This window comes from Oncorhynchus nerka, linkage group LG13 (assembly GCF_034236695.1).
Source record: "Oncorhynchus nerka isolate Pitt River linkage group LG13, Oner_Uvic_2.0, whole genome shotgun sequence".
NCBI classification, from domain to species: Eukaryota; Metazoa; Chordata; class Actinopteri; order Salmoniformes; family Salmonidae; genus Oncorhynchus; species Oncorhynchus nerka.
In genome coordinates, this window is record NC_088408.1 from 53,007,122 (window position 1) to 53,029,563 (window position 22,442).

Genomic DNA, 22,442 nt, shown 5'->3' on the forward strand with positions numbered 1-22,442 from the left:
CATTTGTTGTTGACAAAGAGACACATCCCTCCCCCTAACCTTACCCAACGCTGCCGTACAGTCTTGACAACGCATAGAAAAAAACAGCTAGATGTATATTATCCATGTCCAGCCACGACTCGGAGAAACCTAGGATATTACAGTTCTTCAGGTCCCGTTGATAGGATAGTGTCGAACGGAGTTCATCCTGTTTGTTCTCCAGTTGTGGTACATTCGCAAATAGAACGGAAGGTAAAGGCAGATAATTTATTTGCAGACTTAGTTTCATCCGAGAGCCTACACGTTGGCCTCTCTTTTGCCGTCTTTTCCTTTCCCGAGTCTCTGGGATTTAGGGCCTGGTCCAGGGTGAGCAGTTTGTCCTGTGCCACTGGTAAAAATCTTCTTATGTCCAGAAGCGATTTTTGGTCGTAGGAAACGAAACACACAACAGAATTGTATCATATTCCAAAAATTCTGCTGCAAAACAATACGTAGAACTACTTAGAGCTTCGTAAACAAACCTCTGTCGGAGCCGTTGCGTAGACTGTGTAGAGCCCTTAAGTCTACTAACACACCATAGGAAACCAGTTAATTAATTAATTAATTTATATATATATAGATTCAGTGAGTCATAATTACAGTACAGAGAACAGGTAAGCCTAACCATACTGAGGTCAATAGACCATTTACACTGAACAAAAATATGAACCCAACATGTAAAGTGTTGGTCCCATGTTTTATGAGATGAAATAAAATATCCCATAAAATCATCCATATGCACAAAGTTTATTTCTCTCAAATGATGACAAATGTGTTTACATCCCTGCTAGTGAACATTTCTCCTTTGCCAAAATAATTAATCCATCTGACAGGTGTGGCATATCAAGAAGCTGATTAAACAGCATGATCATTACACAGGTAAACTTTTTTTGTTCTTCACACAGCAATGCCACAAATGTCTCAAGCTTTGAGGGAGCAAACAATTGGCATGCTGACCGCAGGAATGTCCACCAGAGCGGTTGCCAGAAAACGAAATGTTAATTTCTCCACTATAAGCCAATGTCGTTTTAAAAAATTTGGCAATACGTCCAACCGGCATCACAACCATGTGTAAAAATGCCAGCCCAGGACCTCCACGGTGGTGGGGTTATGGTATGGGCAGGCATAAGCTACGGACAACAAACACAATTGGTCCGATGAAGCAGAATCTAAATTACAGGATTGTTTTGCTAGCCTATCAGGACTGGAATATGTTCCGTGATTCATCAAATGGCATTGAGGAGTTATCAGTCAGTCATCGGCTTCATTAATAAGTTCATAGATGCAGTTTTGTCACACACCACAATGCTACAGATGTCTTAAGTTGAGGGTGTGTGCAATTGGCATGCTTACTGCAGGAATGTCCACCAGAGCTGTTGCCAGTTAATTTTATGACCATTTCTCTACCAATGTCTTTTTAGAGAAAATGGCAGTATGTCCAAACGGCCTCACAATCGCAGACCACGTGTATGGAGTCGTTGGGGTTGTTGCAGACATAAGCTACAGACATAATTCCTGGAAGCTGGCCTGCTTACTCAGACATGTCACCCATTGAGCATGTTTGGGATGCTATGGCTCGACGTGTAAGACAGCGTGTTCCAGTTCCCGCCAATATCCAGCAACTTCGCACAGCCATTGAAGAGGAGTGGGACAGATGCATATCTGTATTCCCAGTCATGTGAAATCCATAGAGTCGGGCCTAACCGTTTTCCTTATATGAACTGTAACTCAGTAAAATCTTTGAAAATGTTGCATGTTGCGTTTATATTTTTATTCAGTATAGTTTTGAGGCAGTGGCATCTTCCTTGCTGAATGGCCTTTCATGTCGATATAGGACTTGTTTTACTGTGGATTTAGATAGTTTTGTACCGGTTTCCTCCAGCATATTCACAAGGTCCTTCGTTCTGGGATTGATTTCCACTTTTCGCTCCAAAGTACGTTCATCTCTAGGAGACAGAACATGTCTCCTTCCTGAGCGGTATGACGGCTGTGTGGTCCCATGGTGTTTATACTTGCGTACTATTGTTTGTACAGATGAACATGGTACCTTCAAGCGTTTGGAAATTGCTCAGACTTGTGGAGGTCTACAATTTTTTTTCTGAGGTCTTGGCTGATTTCTTTTGACTTCCCCATAATGTCAAGCAAAGAGGCACTGAGTTTGAAGGTAGGCCTTGAAATACATCCACAGGTACACCTCCAATTGACTCAAATTATGTCAACTAGTCAATCAGAAGTTTCTAAAGCCTTGACATTTTCATTTTCCAAGCTGTTTAAAAAAGGCACAGTCAACTTAGTGTATGTAAAACTTGATAAAGTTAATTATAGGTGAAATAGTCGGTCTGTAAACAATTGTTGGAAATGTTTTTTGTGCCATGCACAAAGTAAATGTCCGAAGCAACTTGCCAAAACTATAGTTTGTTCAGAAGAAATTTGTGTTGTGGTCGAAAAACGAGTTAATGACTCCAACCTGTATGTAAACTTCTGACTTCAACTGCGCATATCTACCTCAAATCTCTCCACCAACTCAGTACTGCTACTCCGTGTATATAGCAAAGTTACTCATTGTGTATTTTTCATTAAGCGTTATTACTTTATTTCTGTACATTGTTGGGAATGGCCCTTAAATAAGCATTTCACTGTTGATCTTCACTTGTTTTTTATGAAGCATGCAACGAATAACATTTTATTTGCATCTTGGAAATAGACCTGTAAAACACAGATACAACAGTCGGAAATATTAACTATGAATATTCATGATGAACGTAAACTTTACTTTTTGGTAGCGGTTCAATATACAGCTTGCAAAGTCAAATTTGCTCATTCAGTGCTGTATGGTCCTGACAAAAATGCATAGTTACACTGCAATAATCCCAACATCCATCCATCATTTCAGCAAGCCCACCGTCTCAGATTGTTCTGAAGTAATTTCTGTAGTTAGATAAGATAAGCATTCCTGCAACATTTTTTGGTTGAAATATAATTTGAGCTTTGAAAAATTAAGCTAATTGATTGCACCCGAAATATATATTTTAAATTTATAGGATCCAATTTGGACCACCTTTTCTATTTTATTTACTATGTGTAAGACATGAAGAATAATTGTCAAAAGCCACCTATGGACCCCCCAACCCATCGTGAGAATGAGTATACAATATCAATCAGTTCTCCATGTCTAATAAGTAGTATGGAGCTGCAGCTCTAAGCATTGTGTAAATTTGGGGTCCCCCCCATCTTTTCAGAGAAATTGTTCATTTCATGTCCCATCCTACATACTGTCATTACCAGGTTCTGACCACTAGATAGTGCTGTTGCTACGATGTTATTTATTTTTAAAGATTACACCCCCCACCCCCAATGTTAAAGGGATAGTTCACCAAATCACATACTGGTTTCCTTACCCTGTTAGCAGTTTATGGACAAGGTATGACAGTAACCCATGCTTTGGTTGTTTACCTGACCAATGTTTCAAATGCACAAATCCAATGGGTGGGGGGGTTCTTTAAAAAACTGGAACAGCACCATGTAGTGCACAGAACTTGGTAATATCAGGATGTAGAATTGTAACCACTTCAATTACTAATTTCTCAGAACATGGGGCGGGGGGGGGGACAAAATTAACTGGAAATACATTACATTGGATGAATAAACAATAATCTGAGCCGCAGCTATATACGACTTGTCAGACATACTATATATACTATGATACTATATACAGTATTAGTTTTTGGGTGGGATGTGTTGGGTCCGTGGCAGGCTTTTGACAATTTCTTTGGATTCCTCATGTCAACTCATTAGCTAGGTTTCCATCCAATTGGCGACAGTATTTCATGCGAAGATGTAAAGATGTGCATTTAAACATTGTTTACATAAAATTCAAATCAAAAATCGAATCAAATGTTATTTATCACATACACATGGTTAGCAGATGTTAATGCGAGTCTGGCGAAATGCTTGTGCTTCTAGTTCCGACAATGCAGGGATAACCAACGAGTAATCTAACCTAACAATTTCACAACAACTACCGTATACACACAAGTGTAAAGGGATGAAGAATATGTACAAAAAAATATATGAATGAGTGATGATACAAAACGGCATAGGCAAGATGCAGTAGATGGTATCGAGTACAGTATATACATATGAGATGAGTAATGTAGGGTGTGTAAACATTTTTAGTGGCATTGTTTAAAGTGTCTAGTGATACATTTATTACATACATTTGTCCATTATTAAAGTGGCTGGAGTTGAGTCAGTATGTTGGCAGCAGCCACTCAATGTTAGTGGTGGCTGTTTAACAGTCTGATGGCCTTGAGATAGAAGCTGTTTTTCAGTCTCTCAGTCCCTGCTTTGATGCACCTGTACTGACCTCGCCTTCTGGATGATAGCGAGGTGAACAGGCAGTGGCTTGGGTGGATGTTGTCCTTGATTATCTTTTTGTCCTTCCTGTGACATCGGGTGGTGTAGGTGTCCTGGAGGGCAGGTAGTTTGCCCCCGGTGATGCAATGCGCAGACCTCACTACCCTCTGTAGAGCCGGTTGTGGGAGGAGCAGTTGCCGTACCAGGCGGTGATACAGCCCGACAGGGTGCTCTCTATTGTGCATCTGTAAAAGTTTGTGAGTACTTTTAATGACAAGCCAAATTTCTTCAGCCTCCACGCTGTCTGTGTGGGTGGAGCAATTCAGTTTGTCCGTGATGTGTACGCCGAGGAACTTAAAACGTACTACCCTCTCCACTACTGTCCCGTCGATGTGGATAGGGAGGGTGCTCCCTCTGTTGTTTCCTGAAGTCCACGATCATTTCCTTTGTTTTGTTGACGTTGAGTGTGAGGTTATTTTCCTGACAACCCACTCCGAGGGCCCTCACCTCCTCCCTGTAGGCAGTCTCGTCTCGCACTGTATTGTCCTCAAAGCGAGCAAAGAAGTTGTTTAGTCTGGCTGGGAGCAAGACATCCTGGTCCACGACGGGGCTGGTTATCTTTTTGTAATCCGTGATTGACTGTAGACCCTGCCACATACCTCTTGTGTCTGAGCCGTTGAATCGCGACTCTACTTTGTCTCTATACTGACACTTCGCTTGTTTGATTGCCTTGCGGAGGAAATAGCTGCACTGTTTGTATTCTGTCATGTTTCTGGTCACCTTGCCCTGATTAAAAGCAGTGGTTCGCGCTTTCAGGTTCGCGCGAATGCTGCCATCAATCCACGGTTTCTGGTTTGGGAATGTTTTAATAGTTGCTGTGGGTAGGACATCGACGATGCACTTGCTAATAAACTCGCTCACCGAATCAGCGTATTCATCAATAATGTTGTTTGACGCAATGCGGAACATATCCCAGTCCACGTGATCGAAGCAATCTTGAAGCGTGGAATCAGATTGGTCGGACCAGCGTTGAACAGACCTAAGCGCGGGAGGTTCCTATTTTAGTCTCTGTCTATAGGCAGGGAGTAACAAAATGGAGTCGTGGTCAGCTCTTCCAAAGGGAGGGCAGGGGAGGGCCTAATATGCGTTGCGGAAGTTAAAATAACAATGATCTAGGGTTTTACCAGCCATGGTAGCACAATCGATATGCTGATAAAATTTAGGGAGTCTTGTTTTCAGATTAGCCTTGTTAAAATCCCCAGCTACAATGAATGCAGCCTCAGGATATTGGGTTTCCAGTTTACATAGAGTCAAATTAAGTTTGTTCAAGGCCATCGATGTGACTGCTTTTTTTTTAATCATAGGTACACTTCAACTGTGAGAGACAGAATCGAAAACAAAAATCCAGAAAAATCACTATGATTTTTAAGTAATTAATTTGCATTTTATTGCATGACATAAGAATTTGATCACCTACCAACCAGTAAGAATTCCGGCTCTCACAGACCTGTTAGTTTTTCTTTAAGAAGCCCTCCTGTTCTCCACTCATTACCTGTATTAACTACACCTGTTTGAACTGGTTACCTGTATAAAAGACACCTTTCCACACACTCAATCAAACAGATTCCAACCTCTCCACAATGACCAAGACCAGAGAGCTGTGTAAGGACATCAGGGTGCTCCGTAAGAAGCATCTCAAGGTCCTGGAGTGGCCTAGCCAGTCTCCAGACCTGAAACCAATAGAAAATCTTTGGAGGGAGCTGAAGGTCCATATTGCCCAGCGACAGCCCCGAAACCTGAAGGATCTGGAGAAGGTCTGTATGGAGGAGTGGGCCAAAATCCCTGCTGCAGTGTGTGCAAACCTGGTCAAGAACTACAGGAAAAGTATGATCTCTGTAATTGCAAACAAAGGTTTCTGTACCAAATATTAAATTCTGCTTTTCTGATGTATCAAATACTTATGTCATGCAATAAAATGCAAATGAATTACTTAAAAATCATACAATGTGATTTTCTGGATTTTTGTTTTAGATTCAGTCTCTCGCAGTTGAAGTGTACCTATGATAAAAAATGACAGACCTCTACATGCTTTGTAAGTAGGAAAACCTGCAAAATCGGCAGTGTATCAAATACTTGTTCTCCCACTATGTGGCTGTGATTATAATCGAAAAGAATTCTCTTGGTAGATAATGCGGTCGACATTTGATTGTGAGGAATTCTAAGTCCGGTGAACAGAAGGACTCCAGTTCCTGTATGTTATGATCACACCACGTCTTGTTAATCTTACGGCATACCCCCCCCCCCCGCCCCTCTTCTTACCAGAAAGATGCTTGTTTCTGTCGGCGCGATGCGTGAAGAAACCAGCTGGCTGTACTGACTCCAATAGCGTGTCTCGAGTGAGCCATGTTTCCGTGAAGCATAGAACGTTAGTCTCTTATGTCTCTCTGGAATGCTACCCTTGCTCAGATTTCGTCTTCCTTGCTGTCAAGAGACTGGACATTGGCGAGTAGTATTCTCTTCTCGGGAGCGGTGCGCGATGTGCCCGTCTCCGGAGCCTGACCAGAAGACAGCTTCGTCTGCCCTTTTTACGGCGTTGTTGTTTTGGTTCGCAGGCTGGGATCCGATCCATTGTCCTGGGTGGTGGGTAAAACAGGATCCGCTTCGGGAAAGTCGTATTCCTGGTCGTAATGATGGTGAGTTGACGTTGCTCTTATATCCAATAGTTCCTCCCGACTGTATGTAATAAAATCTAAGACTACCTGGGGTACCAATGTAAGAAATAACACAGAAAAAAGAAAATACTGCATAGTTTCCTAGGAACGCGAAGCGAGGCGGCCATCTCTGTCGGCACCGGATTTCCGGTCACAACTTGCAGACTTGTTCACGTGTTGCTGTGCTTACTTAGCTACCTGGCAACTTTACGGTTTTTACTTTTTAATTACCGTTTATATTTTGTTTTTCCCCATTCAACTTTTTCACTCCGGACGCTTTATCTGGACATGGTTTGTCAGGACCTCCAACAGCCGAAGCTAAGTAGTAACATGAACATGATGCCTTCTAATTGCAGTCGCTGTACTCATAATATACAGGAAAGCGATCGCCTTACGGCGAGGATAGCTGTGCTGCTAGCCCAGCTTCAGACGCAATCGTTAGGCAAGGGTAATTTCAGTGTAGGAAAGGATGAAACGGCGTCTGTGCCACCAGTAAGTACAGATAGTAAAGGTACTAACGTATTAACCATATATCCCCTCGCACGGTCCCCGCAGCCGGACAACTTTCTCACGGTTTCTGGAGGGAAATGCTGTAGGAATGCTCAACCTGTGTCGCTCATTCAGCCGACAGAAACTTTCAACCGGCTTTCCCCATTAAGCAACGAGTCTGAGTCAGAGGCCGAACCTTCTCGTCTCTACCTCCTCCCGTTACGGGGTCTGAGATGCCGAAGCTGCCCACCATTAGCTCTGACAAATTGAAAACTCTAGTCATTGGCGACTCCATTACCCGCAGTATTAGACTTCAAACGAAACATCCAGCGATCATACACTGTTTACCAGGGGGCAGGGCTACCGACGTTAAGGCTAATCTGAAGATGGTGCTGGCTAAAGCTAAAACTGGCGAGTGTAGAGAGTATAGAGATATTGTTATCCACGTCGGCACCAACGATGTTAGGATGAAAGTCAGAGATCACCATAGCTTCAGCGTGTAAATCAGCTAGAAAGATGTGTCGGCATCAAGTGATTGTCTCTGGCCCCCTCTCAGTTAGGGGGAGTGATGAGCTCTAAAGCAGAGTCTCACAACTCAATCGCTGGTTGAAAACTGTTTTCTGCCCCTCCCAAAAGATAGAATTTGTAGATAATTGGCCCTCTTTCTGGGACTCACCCACAAACAGGACCAAGCCTGACCTGCTGAGGAGTGATGGACTCCATCCTAGCTGGAGGGGTGCTCTCATCTTATCTACCAACATAGACAGGGCTCTAACTCCTCTAGCTCCAACAATGAAATAGGGTGCAGGCCAGGCAGCAGGCTGTTAGCCAGCCTGCCAGCATAGTGAAGTCTGCCACTAGCACAGTCAGCGTAGTCAGCTCAGCTATCCCCATTGAGACAGTGTCTGTGCCTCGACCTAGGCTGGGCAAAACTAAACATGGCGGTGTTCGCCTTAGCAATCTCACTAGGATAAAGACCTCCTCCATTCCTGTCATTATTGAAGGAGATCATGATACCTCACATCTCAAAATAGGGCTACTTAATGTTAGATCCCTTACTTCAAAAGGCAATTATTGTCAATGAACTAATCACTGATCATAATCTTGATGTGATTGGCCTGACTGAAACATGGCTTAAGCCTGATGAATTACTGTGTTAAATGAAGCCTCACCTCCTGGCTACACTAATGATCATATCCCCCGTGCATCCCGCAAAGGCGGAGGTGTTGCCAACATTTACGATAGCAAATTTCAATTTCGGCCTGCTAACTGCTAGCCTGCCCCGGTCTACAGACAGCTTGTATAGCCCCGGTCTGCTAACTGCTAGCTTGTTTAGCCCCGGCCTACTAACTGTTAGCTTGTTAGCACAGGCCTGCTAACTGTCTGAATCGCCGTGTCCCCAGCTAGCCCAACCACTCACCGGACCCATATTTATTTTCAATCTCTTCTCGATTTTTAATTTGATTATACCTTCCGGTAACCTGCCTCACCCAATGTGATACGGAATCGCTATTATTTTAAATTTTTAGAACACCTTCAAGAACCTCCAGAAGCTAACCAGCTAAATAGCTACAAGCTATTTAGTCATTGTTAGCCACTGCTAGCGGCTTTTACCTTCTGCACAGCCAGCCAGTTTTTTTTAGCCTGGATAACCGTCTCTCCACAACAATGCCGGATTCCTGCCGTAATCCCTGGACAACTACTTCTGATCTTCACAGCTAGCTTGCACACAGTACCGAAGCTATCCCTGAGGCCCACTTCCCGGCCTACTCATCTGTTCACCCGAACCACACTTATACACGGCTAGAGCCCAATACTCCACCGGATCCTTGCTGTAAACTTGGCTACATAGCTGATACCTGCTGGACTGTCCATTAATCACGGTACTCCATTCTGTTTGTTTGTTTTTATCTGTCGGCCCCAGCCGCACTCAGGCTCTGTGTGTAGTTAATCCGACCCTCTCTGCCTAGTCAGCGCCATTTTACCTGCTGTTGTTGTGCTAGCTGATTAGCTGCTGTTTTAGCTAGCTCTCACAATCAACACCTGCGATTACTGTATGCATCGCTGTATGTCTCTCTCAAATGTCAATATGCCTTGTACACTGTTGTTCAGGTTAGTTATCATTGTTTGAGTCTACAATGGAGCCCCTAGTTCCACTCTTCATACCTCTGATACATCCTTTGTCCCACCTCCCACACATGCAGTGACCTCACCGAGAGATACAACCTCTATTATCGTCACCCAGTGCCTGGGATTACCTCCGCTGTACCCATACCCCAGTCTGCGCATTATGCCCTGAATATATTCTACCATGCCCAGAAATCTGCTCCTTTTATTCTTTGTCCCCAACGCGCTAGGCGACCAGTTTTGATAGCCTTTAGCCGCACCCTCATACTCCTCCTCCTCTGTTCCGCGGGTGATGTGGAGGTAAGCCCAGGCCCTGCATGTCCCCAGGCACCCTCATTCGTTGACTTCTGTGATCGAAAAAGCCTTGGTTTCATGCATGTCAACATCAGAAGCCTCCTTCCTAAGTTTGTTTTACTCACTGCTTTAGCACTCTGCTAACCCTGATGTCCTTGCCGTGTCTGAATCCTGGCTTAGGAAGGAACACCAACAATTCTGAGATTTCCATACCTAACTATAAAATTTTCCATCAAGATAGAACTGCCAAAGGGGTAGGAGTTGCAGTCTACTGCAGAGATAGCCTGCAAAGTAATGTCATACTTTCCAGGTCCATACCCAAACAGTTCGAACTACTAATTTTAAAAATTACTCTCTCCAGAAATAAGTCTCTCACTGTTGCCGCCTGCTACCGACCCCCCTCAGCTCCCAGCTGTGCCCTGGACACCATTTGTGAATTGATCACCCCCCATCTAGCTTCAGAGTTTGTTCTGTTAGGTGACCTAAACTGGGATATGCTTAACACCCCGGCAGTTCTACAATTTAAGCTAGATGCCCTCAATCTCACACAAGTCATCAAGGAACCCACCAGGTACAACCCTAAATCTGTAAACAAGGGCACCCTCATAGACGTAATCCTGACCAACTGGCCCTCTAAATACACCTCCGCTGTCTTCAACCAGGATCTCAGCGATCACTGCCTCATTGCCTGTATCCGCAGTCAAACGACCACCCCTCATCACTGTCAAACGCTCCCTAAAACACTTCTGCAAGCAGGCCTTTCTAATCGACCTGGCCCGGGTATCCTGGAAGGATATTGACCTCATCCTGTAAGTTGAGGATGCCTGGTCATTCTTTAAAAGTAACTTCCTCACCATTTTAGATAAGCATGCTCCGTTCAAAAAATGCAGAACTAAGAACAGATACAGCCCTTGGTTCACTCCAGACCTGACTGCCCTCGACCAGCACAAAAACATCCTGTGGCGGACTGCAATAGCATTGAATAGTCCCCGCGATATGCAACTGTTCAGGGAAGTCAGGACCCAATACACGAGGTCAGTCAGGAAAGCCAAGGCCAGCTTTTTCAGGCAGAAATTTGCATCCTGTAGCTCTAACTCCAAAAAGTTCTGGGACACTAAAGTCCATGGAGAACAAGAGCACCTCCTCCCAGCTGCCCACTGCACTGAGGCTGCACCTCAGCCACGCTCAAGGTACTAAACGATATCATAACCGCCATCGATAAAAGACAGTACTGTGCAGCAGTCTTCATCGACCTGGCCAAGGCTTTCGACTCGGTCAATCACCATATTCTTATCGGCAGACTCAGTAGCCTCGGTTTTTCTAATGACTGCCTTGCCTGGTTCACCACTTTGCAGACAGAGTTCAGTGTGTCAAATCGGAGGGCATGTTGTCCGGTCCTCTGGCAGTCTCTATGGGGGTGCCACAGGGTTCAATTCTCGGGCCGACTCTTTTCTCTGTATATATCAATGATGTTGCTCTTGCTGCGGGAGATTCCCTGATCCACCTCTACGCAGACGACACCATTCTGTATACTTCCGGCCCTTCCTTGGACACTGTGCTATCTAACCTCCAAACGAGCTTCAACGCCATACAACACTCCTTCCGTGGCCTCCAACTGCTCTTAAACGCTAGTAAACCCAAATGCATGCTTTTCAACCGTTCGCTGCCTGCACCCGCACGCCCGACTAGCATCACCACTCTGGATGGTTCCGACCTAGAATATGTGGACATCTATAAGTACCTAGGTGTCTGGCTAGACTGTAAACGCTCCTTCCAGACTCATATCAAACATCTCCAATCTAAAATCAAATCTAGTCGGCTTTCTATTCCGCAACAAAGCCTCCTTCACTCACGCCGCCAAACTTACCCTAGTAAAACTGACTTTCTACCGATCCTCGACTTCGGCGATGTCATCTACAAAATAGCTTCCAATACTCTACTCCGCAAACTGGATGCAGTTTATCACAGGCCATCCGTTTTGTTACTAAAGCACCTTATACCACCCACCACTGCGACCTGTATGCTCTACATTTAACATTTACATTTAAGTCATTTAGCAGACGCTCTTATCCAGAGCGACTTACAAATTGGTGCGTTCACCTTATGACATCTAGTCGGTTGGCCCTCGCCACTGGCTCCAGGTCATCTACAAGTCCATGCTAGGTAAAGCTCCGCCTTATCTCAGTTCACTGGTCACGATGGCAACACCCACCCGTAGCACGCGCTCCAGCAGGTGTATCTCACTGATCATCCCTAAAGCAAACACCTCATTTGGCCGCCTTTCATTCCTGTTCTCAGCTGCCTGTGACTGGAACGAATTGCAAAAATCGCTGAAGTTGGAGACTTTTATCTCCCTCACCAACTTTAAACATCTGCTATCTGAGCAGCTAACCGATCGCTGCAGCTGTACATAGTCTATCGGTAAATAGCCCACCCAATTTACCTACCTCATCCCCATACTGTTTATATTTATTTACTTTTCTGCTCTTTTGCACACCAGTATGTCTACCTGTACATGACAATTTGATCATTTATCAGTGTTAATCTGCAAAATTTTAATTATTCGCCTACCTCCTCATGCCTTTTGCACACAATGTATATAGACTTTATTTCTACTGTGTTATTGACTTGTTTATTGTTTACTCCATGTGTAACTCTGTCTGTTCACAATGCTATGCTTTATCTTGGCCAGGTCACAGTTGTAAATGAGAACTTGTTCTCAACTAGCCTACCTGGTTAAATAAAGGTGAAATAAAAAAATAAAAAAATGCATGTTATGTTGTAATTTAAACAGAGTAAAATTTAAATATTTTGAAAAAAACATTATGCATGTTCTAATAGATGTTTTCAAATGACAGAAAAGGTATTAACTAAATATTCATGTATGATAATAATGAAAAAAGTGGAAAAATCAAGTGTCCGTGACTGATGTTGTCATCCTCCGCAACATTTTTGAAGGACTGAGAATTTTAAATAAAGTTTGATTTTGAATGAAGCAACACATCTGCCAGTACCTTCAAGATGGCTACCAGGTAAGCAGATCTCTTTATATTTCCCCAGTTAAAAAGTTAAACAATCACGTCAGACTGCGTACATGACAGTATTGATTATCATTACCGATACAGGTAGTTTTCCACATTTAGAAAAACGTTAGATTAAAAATGTTCTATGAAAATATACTTCATTAATGTCTAATTATGTACATTGAGTAAAATTTGCTTTGTCATCATGTCTTCTCTATAGTTAGCAAAACATGCTAAGCTTCCTCATCCTCCGCAACACCATTCTCACTTACCGCTGCAATTTGTGGTAGAGAAAACCTTTGTTTTGGTAATGAGAATTGTATCATAGACTATTTTTAAAATATATATAATGAACTATTAATTTAAATATTATTTATTAACTGTTGATATTTTGCTTTATGTCCTGTTTAATTGCAGACAGTTAGACAGGCTAGACTGACAGGCTAGACTGAATTCTGAGAAAAAGTTTACACCAACCCAGAACTGCTGGAAGAGTACAGAAGGCAGGCGAGAGAAGATGTTAGGGGTTGGAGAGGTTACAGCAAGAGTAATTAGCGCATATATATATTCTATAGGGAGACTACGCCCTCATACACTGTCTATAGGAAGTCAATACCCTACAGTGTTTAGAAGTCTACACATGCGCGCGCGCACACACATCCACCACACACGCGCACGGTCACACACACACAGTCAGTAAGCCATTCAGTCCCTACTGTAGGATGTGTACACACACACAGTCTGTAAGCCATTCAGTCCCTACTGTAGGATGTGTACACACACACACAGTCTGTAAACCATTCAGTCCCTACTGTAGGATGTGTACACACAGTCAGTAAGCCATTCAGTCTCTACTATAGGATGTGTACACACACACAGTCAGTAAGCCATTCAGTCTCTGCTATAGGATGTGTACACACACACAGTCAGTAAGCCATCCAGTCTCTACTGTAGGATGTGTACACACAGTCACTAACCCATTCAGTCTCTACTATAGGATGTGTACACACACAGTCAGTAAGCCATTCAGTCTCTACTATAGGATGTGTACACACACACAGTCAGTAAGCCATTCAGTCTCTGCTATAGGATGTGTACACACAGTCAGTAAGCCATCCAGTCTCTACTATAGGATGTGTACACCCACAGTCACTAACCCATTCAGTCTCTACTATAGGATGTGTACACACACACAGTCATTAAGCCATTCAGTCTCTACTATAGGATGTGTACACACACAGTCAGTAAGCCATTCAGTCTCTGCTATAGGATGTGTACACACACAGTCAGTAAGCCATTCAGTCTCTGCTATAGGATGTGTACACACACAGTCAGTAAGCCATTCAGTCTCTGCTATAAGATGTGTAGGTTAACTTCTAGGTTAGACTACTGCAATGCTCTATTTTCCGGCTACCCGGATAAAGCACTAAATAAACTTCAGTTAGTGCTAAATACGGCTGCTAGAATCCTGACTAGAACCAAAAATATTTATCATATTACTCCAGTGCTAGCCTCTCTACACTGGCTTCCTGTCAAAGCAAGGGCTGATTTCAAGGTTTTACTGCTAACCTACAAAGCATTACATGGGCTTGCTCCTACCTATCTCTCTGATTTGGTCCTGCCGTACATACCTACACATACGCTACGGTCACAAGACGCAGGCCTCCTAATTGTCCCTAGAATTTCTAAGCAAACAGCTGGAGGCAGGGCTTTCTCCTATAGAGCTCCATTTTTATGGAACGGTCTGCCTACCCATGTCAGAGACGCAAACTCGGTCTCAACCTTTAAGTCTTTACTGAAGACTCATCTCTTCAGTGGGTCATATGATTGAGTGTAGTCTGGCCCAGGAGTGGGAAGGTGGAACGAAAAGGCTCTGGAGCAACGAACCGCCCTTGCTGTCTCTGCCTGGCCGGTTCCCCTCTTTCCACTGGGATTCTCTGCCTCTAACCCTATTACAGGGGCTGAGTCACTGGCTTACTGGGGCTCTCTCATGCCGTCCCTGGAGGGGGTGCGTCACCTGAGTGGGTTGATTCACTGTTGTGGTCATCCTGTCTGGGTTGGCGCCCCCCCTTGGGTTGTGCTGTGACGGAGATCTTTGTGGGCTATACTCAGCCTGGTCTCAGGATGGTAAGTTGGTGGTTGAAGATATCCCTCTAGTGGTGTGGGGGCTGTGCTTTGGCAAAGTGGGTGGGGTTATATCCTTCCTGTTTGGCCCTGTCCGGGGGTGTCCTCGGATGGGGCCACAGTGTCTCCTGACCCCTCCGGTCTCAGCCTCCAGTATTTATGCTGCAGTAGTTTATGTGTCCGGGGGCTGGGGTCAGTTTGTTATATCTGGAGTACTTCTCCTGTCCTATTCGGTGTCCTGTGTGAATCTAAGTGTGCGTTCTCTAATTCTCTCCTCTCTTTCTTTCTCTCGGAGGACCTGAGCCCTAGGACCATGCCCCAGGACTACCTGACATGATGACTCCTTGCTGTCCCCAGTCCACCTGGCCATGCTGCTGCTCCAGTTTCAACTGTTCTGCCTTATTATTATTATTCGACCATGCTGGTCATTTATGAACATTTGAACATCTTGGCCATGTTCTGTTATAATCTCCACCCGGCACAGCCAGAAGAGGACTGGCCACCCCACAGCCTGGTTCCTCTCTTCCTAGGTTTTGGCCTTTCTAGGGAGTTTTTCCTAGCCACCGTGCTTCTACACCTGCATTGCTTGCTGTTTGGAGTTTTAGGTTGGGTTTCTGTACAGCACTTTGAGATATCAGCTGATGTACGAAGGGCTATATAAATAAATTTGATTTGATTTGAGTACACACACAGTCAGTAAGCCATTCAGTCTCTGCTATAGGATGACGTGTCCATAACAGTAAGATTTTTCCCATGTTTCTAGACATGCTCATTTCATGTCATGGTTCCTTTCCAGATATCAAAAACGAAAGCAAAATCAAGAAAACTCCAGATCTGACAAAGAAGCCACATGAAAAGAAGAAAAACCAGTGGCGGGAAAACTCAAAGGTATTACAGAGAAGAGAAACATCTAAAAGCTGTATTGGACATAACACAATCAAGCAAGGATGATGATACACTTCAACATGTTCAAGAAGAAAAATGAACAAGTTGAGAACAGACATTCTAACATCAGCAGGTAAATGTCCCTGCCATCAACTCAACTTCTAAAATAAGAGACACCAGGACAGAATACATCTAACCCAAAGGAATCACCCAAAAAGAGGAACAGAAGCAAGAAAACACTATCAAAATTGAGGTCAAAGTTGCACTACACAGAAGAGAAACTGCTGGAGAGGACCACAAGGAGATGGTCAACCTAAAGAAAATACTGAAAAGACTTGAGGTGATGGCCAAGAGGAAGCAGGTAATTGTCAAAATGGAAGGCAGAGAGGTCCAGAAGAATTATCCAATAACAGCCAGAGAAGAATAATCCGCAAACTTGTTAGCTGCTTCCTTCGTCAAGATTAAATCTTCACTGTAATAAATGGGAAATCCGGGGAAAGGGACAGATATTCCGCAAGAGAGCCTTAACGGGCACATCTTCATAGAAGATTTCTATCTGAGAATCCAAGGGACAACCTTTCCAAGGCTCAATTCTTTAAACTTAAGCCATTTTGGATTGGCCTGCGAAGAGTCACAGACAGAAAAACAAGTGCTTGCAAAACACATGAAAACTTTGGTTTGAAGATGAAACTGCACCAACTTGTGGCCATAGAAACATCAACCCCAAGGGACACTGTACAGGCCAGTGTGTGTAATGACGATGACGTACTGTTCTAATGTTCTCGTATGTGTTTTTATGTGTTCTCTGTTTTTAGCCAATGTATGTTATGTTCTTCTGAAGCACTGCAAATTGAAATTGATTGAACTTGAATCCATGATTGTGCCAATATTATCTCATTTATTTTCTACATTAAATATTGTGTTTTTAACCATACCTCAGTCTTAGTATACTTATTATCATTACTGAAATCAACCTCATTTCCGAACCTACATATCATTACCGCAACAGGTGTTAATTTAATGTTAATTTAATGAATGGAAGAAATAGTAGTTTGCTTTTAAATGCATGTGCGGAATCTATACGTTACGTTCTATCAGGCTTGCCACATCATTTTGAAAATATTTCATTGAAACCGGACATCAAAAATATTAGGTTGTAGATTGCGGAAGGTGTGAGAGAAATCAGTCAAAATCAAATAAAAAATGCAATTTAAAAATATATATTATTTCAGTTTCAAGTAACTGTGCATGACTTAATAAAAAATACATTGAAAATGTATTAGCTTTCCTAGCGGTCTTGACGTTTTCAGAGGACTTGTTTTGTAAAATATGTTCAAAAAGGTGTTAAATTGTCAGTAAATATTTTTAAACTAATGCTCACAAACACTCCAGACCTTGTTATTAATGCCTAAAAAGGACATTTGTTGATGCATGTCTTTTTAAATATTTCATGTTTGAAATCTTTGAAACCAAGATTTCATGAGAATCACCCACACATCCAAATATATCTGACCAAATTATGAATGACAAGAAACTTTTGCATTCCGTAAAGTCAGTGTGGAATAGGTACATTTTTTGTTGTTGTCCATAAACAACGACAAGCCACCGGGGTCTGACAATCTGGATGGAAATTGACTGAGGATAATAACGGACGATATTGCCACATCTTCAATTTAAGCCTACTAGAAAGTGTGTGCCCTCAGGCTGGCTCAAATAGCCAACCAATCAGCCTGTTACCAACACTTAGTAAACTTCTGTAAAAAACTGTATTTTCAAAAGCATTTGAAAGTTCTGGTGTTCATATTTCACAACCTTTGCAGGCTTTTGGAGTTGCCTATATCCAACACCAGAGGTATTCAACTCTTACCTTATGAGGTCCGGAGCCTGCTGGTTCTCTGTTCTACTATACCTGATAATGAATTGCACCCACCTGGTGTCCCAAGTCTAAATCAGTCCCTGGTTGTCTGACTTTTCTAATCATTACTCGTTTTGTTGGCAGATGTGGACCGTTCCAGCATCTTAAAAGTGTGCCCTGGCAGAAATTATGCATCACTTAGAATTAAAACTGTTCCAATACTAGGATTTGTACTACATAAAGCCATGACTACATGGAACTATATTCCACATCAGGTAACTGATACAAGCAGTAGAATCAGATTTTAAAAAACTGGTAATACACCTTACAGAACAATGGGGACTGTGAAGAGACACACACACAAAAGTACAGACACATGCATACGCACACATGGTCTAATTGTTGTATGGTGGTATTAAACATTTAGTACTGTAGCTATGTAGTGGAGTAATAATGTTATATGATGTACTGTTTTATATTTGGTTTCACATGTAATGTAAGTTCATTGATATGTTTGGATCCCAGGAAGAGTAGCTGCTACCTTGGCAGCAGCTAATGGGGTTCCCTAATAAATACAAATACCTAGCTAGGTCCCCCTCACAGGTTCGGTCACTCTCCACTTCTGCTGGGCGTGCCCCAGTCCGTAATCAATGCCAACCATGCACGGTTAATCTAAAGGCAAGTCAGTCTGTGACAGCCCTTTCACAGACTTTCCCTCACAACCAGCCAACCAACCATTCCACTACTGGAGTATCCCCATTGTCATTCAGGCTGGGATAACATTCCAGTTAGTCAATGGGTCTCTTCGGTATGCAAGCTGCATCTGCTGACTGCCTATAGTGAACCGTATAAATGGAAACTTATCACCCAACAGCCCCAATACCCCGCCAGTCAAACAGGAAGGATACCACCCATGTCGCTGCAGCTTGCCTAGAAGGACCAGTTAGCTGTGCAAGCTGATCAGGCCCCTGAACTACAACCACAACTGGCTACTTCGTCTCCTCTCCCTTTATTAAAAACACACACATTTCATGGAGACCTCAAAGACTTTGGATCAACCTTGCACACTTAATTTTAGCGGGTAAAAGAGGGCTGTACATATACACTACTAGAGTAGCTGAGTGTGGTATTATGGTTGCTTTCCTGTAAGTTGGTTACGCTACTGTGTGTTTGTGTCGTGAAAGGCTTGTTATTATATTTTGTAGAATTGCCCATTGTTGATATGCTGTAAGTGTGTGAATGAGATTAAAACAAACACATCGAAGTTGGCTTCGGCTATTCAAACACAGAGGCATGGCAGTGCCACTCATAGTTAGATATACCAAGACCCTTACGAAACCATTTTTAAAGACAGAATAATACATACAAAATGAACAAGGGCTACTTACGTGCAGGTGAAGGTGTTGGAGTGTAATAATGTTGGCCATATTGGATTCAGAATCAAATTGATTCACAGCAGCCTTTATAGTCAAGTGTTGTAAACTACACAATTCTGGGGGAAAAATGAATTTTGGATGGCATATTGAACGAGGCAAAATATAAAGATAATATGTGATGGCCCCATGACTTAATTGAAATACTAGGGGCTAAAAGATACAAAATACTTTAAGGAACATTAGACCCCAAAAAAATATATATTTTGATGTCTGAGCCCATTTGTTTTCCTTAGAGCCAATTACAATAGTCACAACATGAAAAAACATGTAGCCTTACTGTTTGAATTTTTCTTGTCAGGCAGGAACATACAGTACTGAATGACCATACAGCACTGAATGAGAGCACATTTGACATGGATAGTGGTCTATTGAATAGCTACCAAAAAGTGAAGTTTACATTCATCATAAATAAATATATATATATTTCCACCTATTGTATCTGTGTCTTTACAGGTCTATTTTTCTAAGATGCATTCAGAAAGCCTAATGCTGTTTGTTTATGCATGTAGGGCTGACAGGTGAATACTTGTATTCCAAATTAGAGCAATATCAGAGCTTGCAATATTGGGTTACATGAGTTTATGTATACCACTCCCTTCAGTCAGGCATTATTCTGCACTTTGAGTTTAGGGGGGGGGGGTGTTTTCTTTAGAGCAGATTACAATAGCCACAACATAAAATGAAAAGTGTTACTGTATGTATTTTTATCAGACAGGATCATTTAGCACTGCTTGAGTTAAGGGGATGTGTCACAATATCTATCAATTTACCCACTTTTGCAGTAAAAAAAAATTCACACAACCATCCACTTCATACATGAGACCTTAGAGATATGGAAAAAAACGTAGTTTATTTTACCTCGGATATGGGTATCAAGACAATGTGGGAGCCTTGCCACTAGCCTAATAGGCTGTCATTCCTGAAAATGTACACACAATTGGGATTAGAATTAGCCCCACCCAGTTCATTCATGGTTTATAAAAAAAAATGTACCTACAAATAACATTGAAACAATGTGTATCTGTCTCACTGCCCCCGACCTAACTATACTTTTATTTAACAGCCATGGAGAGCAGTTATAGCTAAGAACGTATAGGATTGCCATTTATACAATAAATAAAATCAAAGGGAGGAAGTATTTGCTTGCGGTTGCATTTGTAAACACATGTGCATCCTGAAGCAATGATTCGCTTGATTGCCAAATAGGTGGATTGACTGGATTCTAACAATGTCAGCCATGTTGAACCAGCAGTACATACAAACCCCGCATCGGTGTGCAAAAACGGCGCAGGCGAACAAAGGAAGGGAAGGTATATGGTCTGTTTGACATGCATTCTAAATGCAAACAACAAACCCGTTTTATACACAAATATCCCATGCACCCTCATAACTCCCATGGAAACTAGTGGTCGTCTGAGGCCATGCATTTCATTATCAATCGAGTGATTCGTTTGAGGGTTGCTTACCCGATGAATTGTAAATCGAATTAATTGGTTCCCTCTCGCATTTCCTCCAGCTCCGTTTGTATGCAACCCTAAAGCTATGACCGTATCCACCGCTGTGAAGCAGGCAAGAATAATTAAGTAGTTCCGGGTCATGGATTTTTGAAATCCTTCAGAATAAAAGTCCCGTCTTTGTATACTTTGTAAATCAATAATTAGGCTGAAAATGATGGAAAATATGCACAACTATCTTTATATTTCATACTAGTTATTATACATGGATTAATGAAAAGTATTTTTGGTCAACAATGTTTTTTGTGTGTGTACTATCATTTATTGCACCCTGCACAATTTGATGTATGTTGTGTCGCTGTAAAAGGGTGGCCCATTCTACTCAGGAGGACTTCTAGTTTCCAAATCCACAGAGTTTACACCCAGAAGAGCGAGAGTGGAAAAATCATCTTAAATACAATGTTGCAGTAAAAGGTTTCTACAGCCCTTAAAGCGAGTGTAGAAAAGTGCAGACTGGACCATTGTTTTATGGACACAATTGTTTTTCCTGCACAGTGCTTTATAAGTACCATATAGTGTCCAGAGGCCCCAGCCAAACTTATTTGACCACAGTCAACATTTATTCCACACAAAGAGATGCATACCAAGCTCTCCCCTGCCCTCCATTTGGCAAATCTGACCATAATTATATCCTCCTGATTCCTGCTTACAAGCAGAAACTAAAGCAGGAAGTACCAGTGATTTACTCAATACGGATGTGGTTAGATGACGCAGATGCTACACTACACGACTATTTTGCTAGCACAAACTGGAATATGTTCCGGGATTCATTCAGTGGCATTGAGGAGTATACCGCCTCAGTCATCTGCTTCATCAATAAGTGCATTGACGACGTCGTCCCCTCACTGACCGTACGTACATATCCCAACCAGAAGCCATGGATTACAGGCAACATCTGCATCGAGCTAAAGGCTAGAGCAGCCGCTTTCAAGGAGCGGGACACTAATCCGGATGCTTATAAGAAATCCCGCTATGCCCTCAGACGAACCATCAAACAAGTAAAGTGTCAATACAGGCTTGAAAGCTATAACGGACTACAAAGGGATACCGAAATGCGAGCTGCCCAGTGACGCGAGCCTACCAGACGAGCTAAATGCCTTTTATGCTCGCTTCGAGGAAAGCAAAACTGAAGCATGCACGAGAGTACCAGCTGTTCTGGATGACTGTGTGATAATGCTCTAGGTAGCCGATGTGAGCAAGACCTTTAAACAGTTCAACATTCACAAAGCCGCGGGGCCAGACGGATCACCAGGACGTATACTCAAAGCATGTGCGGACCAACTGGCAAGTGCCTTGACTGACATGTTCAACCTCTCCCTGACCGAGTCTGTAATACCTACATGTTTCAAGCAGACCACCATAGTCCCTGTGCCCAAGGAAGCGAAGGTAAACTGTCTAAATGATTACAGGCCCGTAGCACTCATGTCAGTAGCCATGAAGTGCTTTGAAAGGCTGGTCATGGCTCACATCAACAGCAACCTCCCTGATACCCTAGATCCACTCCAATTCGCAAACCGCCCCAACAGATCCACAAATGATGCAATCTCAATCGCACTCCACACTGCCCTTTCCCACATGGACAAAAAGGAACACCTATCTCAAATTCAAAT

General features: G+C 42.8%; 1 protein-coding gene across 1 annotated transcript in view; it reads right to left on the reverse strand.

Annotated features, from left to right (window-relative positions):
• Positions 1–20,870, reverse strand: part of LOC115139685 (spindlin-Z-like) — a 31,612-nt gene extending 10,742 nt beyond the window's left edge. The window contains exons 1-2 of the mRNA XM_029677331.2: positions 20,785–20,870; positions 20,177–20,237 (exon numbers count right to left, since the gene is read on the reverse strand). The gene's annotated coding sequence lies outside the window, so the exon portion shown is untranslated. The remainder of the gene's footprint in view (positions 1–20,176; positions 20,238–20,784) is intronic.
• Positions 20,871–22,442: the final 1,572 nt, after the last annotated feature.